A 12,845-nucleotide genomic window follows, 5' to 3' on the forward strand; every position below is an offset into this window, starting at 1 on the left:
TAGCTGTTGTTTGGGGATGAAGATCATTCTTATTTAGCTGTTGTTCGGGGATGAAGATCATTCTTATTTAGCTGTTGTTTGGGGATGAAGATGATGCTGATTTTGCTGTCGTTTGGGGATGAAGATGATGTCTATTTAGCTCTTGTTTGGGGATGAAGACGATGCCTCTTTCATTGTCGTTTGGGGATGAAGATGTTGCTTTAGCTGTCGTTTGGGGATGAAGATGATGTCTATTTAGCTCTTGTTTGGGGATGAAGACGATGCCTCTTTCATTGTCGTTTGGGGATGAAGATGATGCTGATTTAGCTGTTGTTTGGGGATGAAGATGATTCTGATTTAGCTGTTGTTTGGGGAGGAAGATGATTCTGATTTAGCTGTTGTTTGGGGAGGAAGATGATTCTGATTTACCTGTTGTTTGGGCATGAAGATGATTCTGATTTAGCTGTTGTTTGGGGATGAAGATGATTCTGATTTAGCTGTTGTTTGGGGAGGAAGATGATTCTGATTTAGCTCTTGTTTGGTGATGAAGATGATGTTTATTTATCTGTTGTTTAGGGATGAAGATTATGTTGATTTAGCTGTTGTTTTGGGATGAAGATGATGCTGATTTAGCCGTTGTTTGAGGATGAAGATGATGTTGATTTAGCTGTTGTTTGGGGATGAAGATGATGTTGACTTAGCTGCTGTTTGGTGATGAAGATGATTCTGATTTAGCTGTTGTTTGCCGATGAAGATGATTCTGATTTAGCTGTTGTTTGGGGATGAAGATGATTCTGATTTAGCTGTTGTTTGGGGATGAAGATGATTCTGATTTAGCTGTTGTTTGGGGATGAAGATGATTCTGATTTAGCTGTTGTTTGGGGAGGAAGATGATTCTGATTTAGCTCTTGTTTGGCGATGAAGATGATTTTTATTTAGCTGTTGTTTTGGGATGAAGATGATGCTGATTTAGCCGTTGTTTGAGGATGAAGATGATGTTGATTTAGCTGTTGTTTGGGGATGAAGATGATGCCTCTTTCATTGTCGTTTGGGGATGAAGATGTTGCTTTAGCTGTTCTTTGGCGATGAAGATGATGCTGATTTAGCTGTTGTTTGGGGATGAAGATGATTCTGATTTAGCCGTTGTTTGGGGATGAAGATGATGCTGATTTAGCTGTTGTTTGGCGATGAAGATGATGCTGATTTAGCTGTTGTTTGAGGATGAAGATGATGCTGATTTAGCTGTTGTTTGGCGATGAAGATGATGCTGATTTAGCTGTTGTTTGGGGATGAAGATGATGCTGATTTAGCTGTTGTTTGGGGATGAAGATGATGCTGATTTAGCTGTTGTTTGGCGATGAAGATGATGCTGATTTAGCTGTTGTTTGAGGATGAAGATGATGTTGATTTAGCTCTTGTTTGGGGATGAAGACGATGCCTCTTTCATTGTCGTTTGGGGATGAAGATGTTGCTTTAGCTGTCGTTTGGGGATGAAGATGATGTCTATTTAGCTCTTGTTTGGGGATGAAGACGATGCCTCTTTCATTGTCGTTTGGGGATGAAGATGATGCTGATTTAGCTGTTGTTTGGGGATGAAGATGATTCTGATTTAGCTGTTGTTTGGGGAGGAAGATGATTCTGATTTAGCTGTTGTTTGGGGAGGAAGATGATTCTGATTTACCTGTTGTTTGGGGATGAAGATGATTCTGATTTAGCTGTTGTTTGCCGATGAAGATGATTCTGATTTAGCTGTTGTTTGGGGATGAAGATGATTCTGATTTAGCTGTTGTTTGGGGATGAAGATGATTCTGATTTAGCTGTTGTTTGGGGAGGAAGATGATTCTGATTTAGCTCTTGTTTGGTGATGAAGATGATGTTTATTTAGCTGTTGTTTAGGGATGAAGATTATGTTGATTTAGCTGTTGTTTTGGGATAAAGATGATGCTGATTTAGCCGTTGTTTGAGGATGAAGATGATGTTGATTTAGCTGTTGTTTTGGGATGAAGATGATTCTGATTTAGCTGTTGTTTGAGGATGAAGATGATGTTGATTTAGCTGTTGTTTGGGGATGAAGATGATGTTGACTTAGCTGCTGTTTGGGGATGAAGATGATTCTGATTTAGCTGTTGTTTGGGGAGGAAGATGATTCTGATTTAGCTGTTGTTTGGGGAGGAAGATGATTCTGATTTAGCTGTTGTTTGCGGATGAAGATGATTCTGATTTAGCCGTTGTTTGAGGATGAAGATGATGTTGATTTAGCTGTTGTTTGGGGATGAAGATGATGTTGACTTAGCTGCTGTTTGGGGATGAAGATGATTCTGATTTAGCTGTTGTTTGGGGAGGAAGATGATTCTGATTTAGCTGTTGTTTGGGGAGGAAGATGATTCTGATTTAGCTGTTGTTTGCGGATGAAGATGATTCTGATTTAGCTGTTGTTTGGGGAGGAAGATGATTCTGATTTAGCTGTTGTTTGCGGATGAAGATGATTCTGATTTAGCTGTTGTTTGGGGAGGAAGATGATTCTGATTTAGCTGTTGTTTGGGGAGGAAGATGATTCTGATTTAGCTGTTGTTTGCGGATGAAGATGATTCTGATTTAGCTGTTGTTTGCGGATGAAGATGATTCTGATTTAGCTCTTGTTTGGTGATGAAGATGATGTTTATTTATCTGTTGTTTAGGGATGAAGATTATGTTGATTTAGCTGTTGTTTTGGGATGAAGATGATGCTGATTTAGCCGTTGTTTGAGGATGAAGATGATGTTGATTTAGCTGTTGTTTGGGGATGAAGATGATGTTGACTTAGCTGCTGTTTGGTGATGAAGATGATTCTGATTTAGCTGTTGTTTGCCGATGAAGATGATTCTGATTTAGCTGTTGTTTGGGGATGAAGATGATTCTGATTTAGCTGTTGTTTGGGGATGAAGATGATTCTGATTTAGCTGTTGTTTGGGGATGAAGATGATTCTGATTTAGCTGTTGTTTGGGGAGGAAGATGATTCTGATTTAGCTCTTGTTTGGCGATGAAGATGATTTTTATTTAGCTGTTGTTTTGGGATGAAGATGATGCTGATTTAGCCGTTGTTTGAGGATGAAGATGATGTTGATTTAGCTGTTGTTTGGGGATGAAGATGATGCCTCTTTCATTGTCGTTTGGGGATGAAGATGTTGCTTTAGCTGTTCTTTGGCGATGAAGATGATGCTGATTTAGCTGTTGTTTGGGGATGAAGATGATTCTGATTTAGCCGTTGTTTGGGGATGAAGATGATGCTGATTTAGCTGTTGTTTGGCGATGAAGATGATGCTGATTTAGCTGTTGTTTGAGGATGAAGATGATGCTGATTTAGCTGTTGTTTGGCGATGAAGATGATGCTGATTTAGCTGTTGTTTGGGGATGAAGATGATGCTGATTTAGCTGTTGTTTGGGGATGAAGATGATGCTGATTTAGCTGTTGTTTGGCGATGAAGATGATGCTGATTTAGCTGTTGTTTGAGGATGAAGATGATGTTGATTTAGCTCTTGTTTGGGGATGAAGACGATGCCTCTTTCATTGTCGTTTGGGGATGAAGATGTTGCTTTAGCTGTCGTTTGGGGATGAAGATGATGTCTATTTAGCTCTTGTTTGGGGATGAAGATGATGCCTCTTTCATTGTCGTTTGGGGATGAAGATGATGCTGATTTAGCTGTTGTTTGGGGATGAAGATGATTCTGATTTAGCTGTTGTTTGGGGAGGAAGATGATTCTGATTTAGCTGTTGTTTGGGGAGGAAGATGATTCTGATTTACCTGTTGTTTGGGGATGAAGATGATTCTGATTTAGCTGTTGTTTGCCGATGAAGATGATTCTGATTTAGCTGTTGTTTGGGGATGAAGATGATTCTGATTTAGCTGTTGTTTGGGGATGAAGATGATTCTGATTTAGCTGTTGTTTGGGGAGGAAGATGATTCTGATTTAGCTCTTGTTTGGTGATGAAGATGATGTTTATTTAGCTGTTGTTTAGGGATGAAGATTATGTTGATTTAGCTGTTGTTTTGGGATGAAGATGATGCTGATTTAGCCGTTGTTTGAGGATGAAGATGATGTTGATTTAGCTGTTGTTTTGGGATGAAGATGATTCTGATTTAGCTGTTGTTTGAGGATGAAGATGATGTTGATTTAGCTGTTGTTTGGGGATGAAGATGATGTTGACTTAGCTGCTGTTTGGGGATGAAGATGATTCTGATTTAGCTGTTGTTTGGGGAGGAAGATGATTCTGATTTAGCTGTTGTTTGGGGAGGAAGATGATTCTGATTTAGCTGTTGTTTGCGGATGAAGATGATTCTGATTTAGCTGTTGTTTGGGGAGGAAGATGATTCTGATTTAGCTGTTGTTTGCGGATGAAGATGATTCTGATTTAGCTGTTGTTTGGGGAGGAAGATGATTCTGATTTAGCTGTTGTTTGGGGAGGAAGATGATTCTGATTTAGCTGTTGTTTGCGGATGAAGATGATTCTGATTTAGCTGTTGTTTGCGGATGAAGATGATTCTGATTTAGCTCTTGTTTGGTGATGAAGATGATGTTTATTTAGCTGTTGTTTAGGGATGAAGATTATGTTGATTTAGCTGTTGTTTGGGGATGAAGATGATGCTGATTTAGCTGTTGTTTGAGGATGAAGATGATGTTGATTTAGCTGTTGTTTGGGGATGAAGATGATGTTGACTTAGCTGCTGTTTGGTGATGAAGATGATTCTGATTTAGCTGTTGTTTGCCGATGAAGATGATTCTGATTTAGCTGTTGTTTGGGGATGAAGATGATTCTGATTTAGCTGTTGTTTGGGGATGAAGATGATTCTGATTTAGCTGTTGTTTGGGGAGGAAGATGATTCTGATTTAGCTCTTGTTTGGCGATGAAGATGATGTTTATTTAGCTGTTGTTTTGGGATGAAGATGATGCTGATTTAGCCGTTGTTTGAGGATGAAGATGATGTTGATTTAGCTGTTGTTTGGGGATGAAGATGATGCCTCTTTCATTGTCGTTTGGGGATGAAGATGTTGCTTTAGCTGTTCTTTGGCGATGAAGATGATGCTGATTTAGCTGTTGTTTGGGGATGAAGATGATTCTGATTTAGCCGTTGTTTGAGGATGAAGATGATGTTGATTTAGCTGTTGTTTGGGGATGAAGATGATGTTGATTTAGCTGTTGTTTGGTTATGAAGATGATGTTGATTTAGCTGTTGTTTGGGGATGAAGCTGATGCTGATTTTGCTGTCGTTTGGGGATGAAGACGATGCCTCTTTCTTTGTCGTTTGGGCATGAAGAGATTGCTTTAGCTGTTGTTTGGCGATGAAGATGATGCTGATTTAGCTGTTGTTTGGGGATGAAGATGATTCTTATTTAGCTGTTGTTTGGGGATGTAGATGATTCTGATTTAGCTGTTGTTTGGGGATGAAGATGATTCTTATTTAGCTGTTGTTTGGGGATGAAGATGATTCTTATTTAGCTGTTGTTTGGGGATGAAGATGATTCTGATTTAGCTGTTGTTTGGGGATGAAGATGATTCTGATTTAGCTGTTGTTTGGGGAGGAAGATGATTCTGATTTAGCTCTTGTTTGGTGATGAAGATGATGTTTATTTAGCTGTTGTTTAGGGATGAAGATTATGTTGATTTAGCTGTTGTTTTGGGATGAAGATGATGCTGATTTAGCCGTTGTTTGAGGATGAAGATGATGTTGATTTAGCTGTTGTTTTGGGATGAAGATGATTCTGATTTAGCTGTTGTTTGAGGATGAAGATGATGTTGATTTAGCTGTTGTTTGGGGATGAAGATGATTCTGATTTAGCTGTTGTTTGAGGATGAAGATGATTCTGATTTAGCTGTTGTTTGAGGATGAAGATGATGTTGATTTAGCTGTTGTTTGGGGATGAAGATGATGTTGACTTAGCTGCTGTTTGGGGATGAAGATGATTCTGATTTAGCTGTTGTTTGGGGAGGAAGATGATTCTGATTTAGCTGTTGTTTGGGGAGGAAGATGATTCTGATTTAGCTGTTGTTTGCGGATGAAGATGATTCTGATTTAGCTGTTGTTTGGGGAGGAAGATGATTCTGATTTAGCTGTTGTTTGCGGATGAAGATGATTCTGATTTAGCTGTTGTTTGGGGAGGAAGATGATTCTGATTTAGCTGTTGTTTGGGGAGGAAGATGATTCTGATTTAGCTGTTGTTTGCGGATGAAGATGATTCTGATTTAGCTGTTGTTTGCGGATGAAGATGATTCTGATTTAGCTCTTGTTTGGTGATGAAGATGATGTTTATTTAGCTGTTGTTTAGGGATGAAGATTATGTTGATTTAGCTGTTGTTTGGGGATGAAGATGATGCTGATTTAGCTGTTGTTTGAGGATGAAGATGATGTTGATTTAGCTGTTGTTTGGGGATGAAGATGATGTTGACTTAGCTGCTGTTTGGTGATGAAGATGATTCTGATTTAGCTGTTGTTTGCCGATGAAGATGATTCTGATTTAGCTGTTGTTTGGGGATGAAGATGATTCTGATTTAGCTGTTGTTTGGGGATGAAGATGATTCTGATTTAGCTGTTGTTTGGGGAGGAAGATGATTCTGATTTAGCTCTTGTTTGGCGATGAAGATGATGTTTATTTAGCTGTTGTTTTCGGATGAAGATGATGCTGATTTAGCCGTTGTTTGAGGATGAAGATGATGTTGATTTAGCTGTTGTTTGGGGATGAAGATGATGCCTCTTTCATTGTCGTTTGGGGATGAAGATGTTGCTTTAGCTGTTCTTTGGCGATGAAGATGATGCTGATTTAGCTGTTGTTTGGGGATGAAGATGATTCTGATTTAGCCGTTGTTTGAGGATGAAGATGATGTTGATTTAGCTGTTGTTTGGGGATGAAGATGATGTTGATTTAGCTGTTGTTTGGTTATGAAGATGATGTTGATTTAGCTGTTGTTTGGGGATGAAGACGATGCCTCTTTCTTTGTCGTTTGGGCATGAAGAGATTGCTTTAGCTGTTGTTTGGCGATGAAGATGATGCTGATTTAGCTGTTGTTTGGGGATGAAGATGATTCTTATTTAGCTGTTGTTTGGGGATGTAGATGATTCTGATTTAGCTGTTGTTTGGGGATGAAGATGATTCTTATTTAGCTGTTGTTTGGGGATGAAGATGATTCTTATTTAGCTGTTGTTTGGGGAGGAAGATGATTCTGATTTAGCTGTTGTTTGGGGATGAAGATCATTCTTATTTAGCTGTTGTTTGGGGATGAAGATGATGCTGATTTTGCTGTCGTTTGGGGATGAAGATGATGTCTATTTAGCTCTTGTTTGGGGATGAAGACGATGCCTCTTTCATTGTCGTTTGGGGATGAAGATGTTGCTTTCGCTGTTGTTTGGCGATGAAGATGATGCTGATTTAGCTGTTGTTTGGGGATGAAGATGATTCTGATTTAGCTGTTGTTTGGGGATGAAGATGATGCTGCTTTAGCTGTTGTTTGGGGAGGAAGATGATTCTGATTTAGCTGTTGTTTGGGGAGGAAGATGAGTCTGATTTAGCTGTTGTTTGGGGATGAAGATGATTCTGATTTAGCTGTTGTTTGGGGATGAAGATGATGCTGCTTTAGCTGTTGTTTGGGGAGGAAGATGATTCTGATTTAGCTGTCGTTTGGGGATGAAGATGATGTCTCTTTAGCTCTTGTTTGGGGATGAAGACGATGTCTCTTTCATTGTCGTTTGGGGATGAAGATGTTGCTTTCGCTGTTTGGCGATGAAGATGATGCTGATTTAGCTGTTGTTTGGGGATGAAGATGATTCTGATTTAGCTGTTGTTTGGGGAGGAAGATGAGTCTGATTTAGCTGTTGTTTGGGCATGAAGATGATTCTGATTTAGCTTTTGTTTGCGGATGAAGATGATTCTGATTTAGCTGTTGTTTGGGGCGGAAGATGATGCTGATTTAGCTGTTGCTTGAGGATGAAGATGATGTTGATTTAGCTGTTGTTTGGGGATGAAGATGATGCTGCTTTAGCTGTTGTTTGGGGATGAAGCTGATGCTGATTTTGCTGTTGTTTGGGCATGAAGATGATTCTGATTTAGCTTTTGTTTGCGGATGAAGATGATTCTGATTTAGCTGTTGTATCGGGAGGAAGATGATGCTGATTTAGCTGTTGGTTGAGGATGAAGATGGTGTTGATTTAGCTGTTGTTTGGGGATGAAGCTGATGCTGATTTTGCTGTCGTTTGAGGATGAAGATGATGCTGATTTTGCTGTCGTTTGGGGATGAAGATGATGCCTCTTTCATTGTCGTTTGGGGATGAAGATGTTGCTTTAGCTGTTGTTTGGCGATGAAGACGATGCTGATTTAGCTGTTGTTTGGGGATGAAGATGATTCTGATTTAGCTGTTGTTTTGGGATGAAGATGAGATTGTTTTAGCTCTTCTTTTCGGATCAACATGATGCTGAATTAAATATCGCTTGGGGAGGAAGATGATGATGAATCAGTTGTTCATTTCAAGATGGAGATGATGCTTAATTAACTATTGCGTGGGGGGGAGATGATGATGATTTAGCTGTTACTTGAGGATGAAGATGATGCTGATTTAGCTCTTGTTTGGCGATGAAGATGATGTTTATTTAGCTGTTGTTTTGGGATGAAGATGATGCTGATTTAGCCGTTGTTTGAGGATGAAGATAATGCTGACTTAGCTTTTCTTTGGGGATGAAGATGATGCTGATTTAGCTGCTGTTTGGGGATGAAGATGTTGCTGATTTAGCTGTTGTTTGGGGATGAAGATGATGTTGATTTAGCTGCTGTTTTGTGATGAAGATGATGCTGAATTAACAATTGCATGGCGAGGAAGATGATGATTAATCAGTTGTTGTGTGGTGATGAAGATGTTGGCTTTTTAGCTGTCGTTAGGGGATGAAGATGATGCTGATTTAGCTCTTGTTTGGTGATGAAGATGATGTTTATTTAGCTGTTGTTTAGGGATGAAGATTATGTTGATTTAGCTGTTGTTTTGGGATGAAGATGATGCTGATTTAGCCGTTGTTTGAGGATGAAGATGATGTTGATTTAGCTGTTGTTTGGGGATGAAGATGATGTTGACTTAGCTGCTGTTTTGTTATGAAGATGATGCTGAATTAACCATTGCATGGCGACGAAGATGATGATTAATCAGTTGTTGTGTGGTGATGAAGATGTTGCCGTTTTAGCTGTCGTTTGGGGATGAAGATGATGCTGATTTAGCTGTTGTTTAGGGAAGAAGATTATGTTGATTTAGCTGTTGTTTGGGGATGAAGATGATGTTGATTTAGCTGTTGTTTGGGGATGAAGATGATGCTGCTTTAGCTGTTGTATCGGGATGAAGATGATGCTGATTTAGCTGTTGTTTGAGGAAGAAGATAATGTTGATTTAGCTGTTGTTTGAGGATGAAGATGATGTTGATTTAGCTGTTGTTTTGGTATGAAGATGATGTTGATTTAGCTGTTGTTTGGGGATGAAGATGATTCTGATTTAGCTGTTGTTTGGGGAGGAAGATGATTCTGATTTAGCTGTTGTTTGGGGAGGAAGATGATTCTGATTTAGCTGTTGTTTGGCGATGAAGATGATTCTGATTTAGCTGTTGTTTGGGGAGGAAGATGATTCTGATTTAGCTGTTGTTTGGGGAGGAAGATGATTCTGATTTAGCTGTTGTTTGGCGATGAAGATGATGCTGATTTAGCTGTTGTTTGGGGATGAAGATCATTCATATTTAGCTGTTGTTTGGGGAGGAAGATGATGCTGATTTAGCTGTTGTTTGGGGATGAAGATGATGCTGATTTAGCTGTTGTTTGGGGATGAAGATGATTCTGATTTAGCTGTTGTTTGGGGATGAAGATGATGTTGACTTAGCTGCTGTTTTGGGATGAAGATGATGCTGAATTAACCATTGCATGGCGACGAAGATGATGATTAATCAGTTGTTGTGTGGTGATGAAGATGTTGCCGTTTTAGCTGTCGTTTGGGGATGAAGATGATGCTGATTTAGCTGTCGTTTGGGGAAGAAGATAATGTTGATTTAGCTGTTGTTTGGGGATGAAGATGATGTTGACTTAGCTGCTGTCTTGTTATGAAGATGATGCTGAATTAACCATTGCATGGCGACGAAGATGATGATTAATCAGTTGTTGTGTGGTGATGAAGATGTTGCCGTTTTAGCTGTCGTTTGGGGATGAAGATGATTCTGATTTAGCTGTTGTTTAGGGATGAAGATTATGTTGATTTAGCTGTTGTTTGGGGATGAAGATGATGTTGATTTAGCTGTTGTTTGGGGATGAAGCTGATGCTGATTTAGCTGTTGTTTGGGGATGAAGATTATGTTGATTTAGCTGTTGTTTGGTTATGAAGATGATGTTGATTTAGCTGTTGTTTGGGGATGAAGCTGATGCTGATTTAGCTGTTGTTTGGGGATGAAGATGATGTTGACTTAGCTGCTGTTTTGGGATGAAGCTGATGCTGATTTAGCTGTTGTTTGGGGATGAAGATTATGTTGATTTAGCTGTTGTTTGGGGATGAAGCTGATGCTGATTTAGCTGTTGTTTGGGGATGAAGATTATGTTGATTTAGCTGTTGTTTGGGGATGAAGCTGATGCTGATTTAGCTGTTGTTTGGTTATGAAGATGATGTTGATTTAGCTGTTGTTTGGGGATGAAGATGATGTTGACTTAGCTGCTGTTTTGGGATGAAGCTGATGCTGATTTAGCTGTTGTTTGGGGATGAAGATTATGTTGATTTAGCTGTTGTTTGGGGATGAAGCTGATGCTGATTTAGCTGTTGTTTGGGGATGAAGATTATGTTGATTTAGCTGTTGTTTGGTTATGAAGATGATGTTGATTTAGCTGTTGTTTGGGGATGAAGCTGATGCTGATTTAGCTGTTGTTTAGGGATGAAGATTATGTTGATTTAGCTGTTGTTTGGTTATGAAGATGATGTTGATTTAGCTGTTGTTTGGGGATGAAGCTGATGCTGATTTAGCTGTTGTTTGGGGATGAAGATGATGTTGACTTAGCTGCTGTTTTGGGATGAAGATGATGCTGAATTAACCATTGCATGGCGACGAAGATGATGATTAATCAGTTGTTGTGTGGTGATGAAGATGTTGCCGTTTTAGCTGTCGTTTGGGGATGAAGATGATGCTGATTTAGCTGTCGTTTGGGGAAGAAGATAATGTTGATTTAGCTGTTGATTGGGGATGAAGATGATGTTGATTTAGCTGTTGTTTGGTTATGAATATGATGTTGATTTAGCTGTTGTTTGGGGATGAAGCTGATGCTGATTTTGCTGTCGTTTGGGGATGAAGATGATGTTGACTTAGCTGCTGTCTTGTTATGAAGATGATGCTGAATTAACCATTGCATGGCGACGAAGATGATGATTAATCAGTTGTTGTGTGGTGATGAAGATGTTGCCGTTTTAGCTGTCGTTTGGGGAAGAAGATAATGTTGATTTAGCTGTCGTTTGGGGATGAAGATGATGTCTATTTAGCTCTTGTTTGGGGATGAAGACGATGCCTCTTTCATTGTCGTTTGGGGATGAAGATGTTGCTTTAGCTGTCGTTTGGGGATGAAGATGATGTCTATTTAGCTCTTGTTTGGGGATGAAGACGATGCCTCTTTCATTGTCGTTTGGGGATGAAGATGTTGCTTTAGCTGTTGTTTGGCGATGAAGATGATGCTGATTTAGCTGTTGTTTGGGGATGAAGATGATTCTGATTTAGCTGTTGTTTGGGGAGGAAGATGATTCTGATTTAGCTGTTGTTTGGGGAGGAAGATGATTCTGATTTACCTGTTGTTTGGGCATGAAGATGATTCTGATTTAGCTGTTGTTTGCGGATGAAGATGATTCTGATTTAGCTGTTGTTTGGCGATGAAGATGATTCTGATTTAGCTGTTGTTTGCCGATGAAGATGATTCTGATTTAGCTGTTGTTTGGGGATGAAGATGATTCTGATTTAGCTGTTGTTTCGGGATGAAGATCATGCTGATTTAGCTGTTGTTTGGGGATGAAGATGATTCTGATTTAGCTGTTGTTTGGGGAGGAAGATGATTCTGATTTAGCATTTGTTTAGGGATGAAGATGATTCTGATTTAACTGTTGTTTGGGGAGGAAGATGATTCTGATTTAGCTGTTGTTTGGCGATGAAGATGATGCTGATTTAGCTGTTGTTTGGGGATGAAGATCATTCATATTTAGCTGTTGTTTGGGCAGGAAGATGATGCTGATTTAGCTGTTGTTTGGGGATGAAGATGATGCTGATTTAGCTGTTGTTTGGCGATGAAGATGATTCTGATTTAGCTGTTGTTTGGGGATGAAGATGATGCTGATTTAGCTGTTGTTTGGGGATGAAGATGATTCTGATTTAGCTGTTGTTTGGGGATGAAGATGATTCTGATTTAGCTGTTGTTTGGGGATGAAGATGATTCTGATTTAGCTGTTGTTTGGCGATGAAGATGATTCTGATTTACCTGTTGTTTGGGGATGAAGATGATGCTGATTTAGCCGTTGTTCGAGGATGAAGATGATTCTGATTTAGGTGTTGCTTTGGGAGGAAGATGATTCTGATTTAGCTGTTGTTTGGGGATGAAGATGATGCTGATTTAGCCGTTGTTCGAGGATGAAGATGATTCTGATTTAGGTGTTGCTTTGGGAGGAAGATGATTCTGATTTAGCTGTTGTTTGGGGATGAAGATAATGCTGATTTAGGTGTTGTTTGGCGATGAAGATGATGCATATTTAGCTGTTGTTTGGGGATGAAGATGATGCTGATTTAGTCATGTGGCGATGAAGATGATTCTGATTTAACTGTTGTTTGGGGATGAAGATGATGCTGATTTAGCTGT

Source organism: Melanotaenia boesemani, chromosome 1 (assembly GCF_017639745.1).
Source record: "Melanotaenia boesemani isolate fMelBoe1 chromosome 1, fMelBoe1.pri, whole genome shotgun sequence".
Taxonomy (NCBI): Eukaryota; Metazoa; Chordata; class Actinopteri; order Atheriniformes; family Melanotaeniidae; genus Melanotaenia; species Melanotaenia boesemani.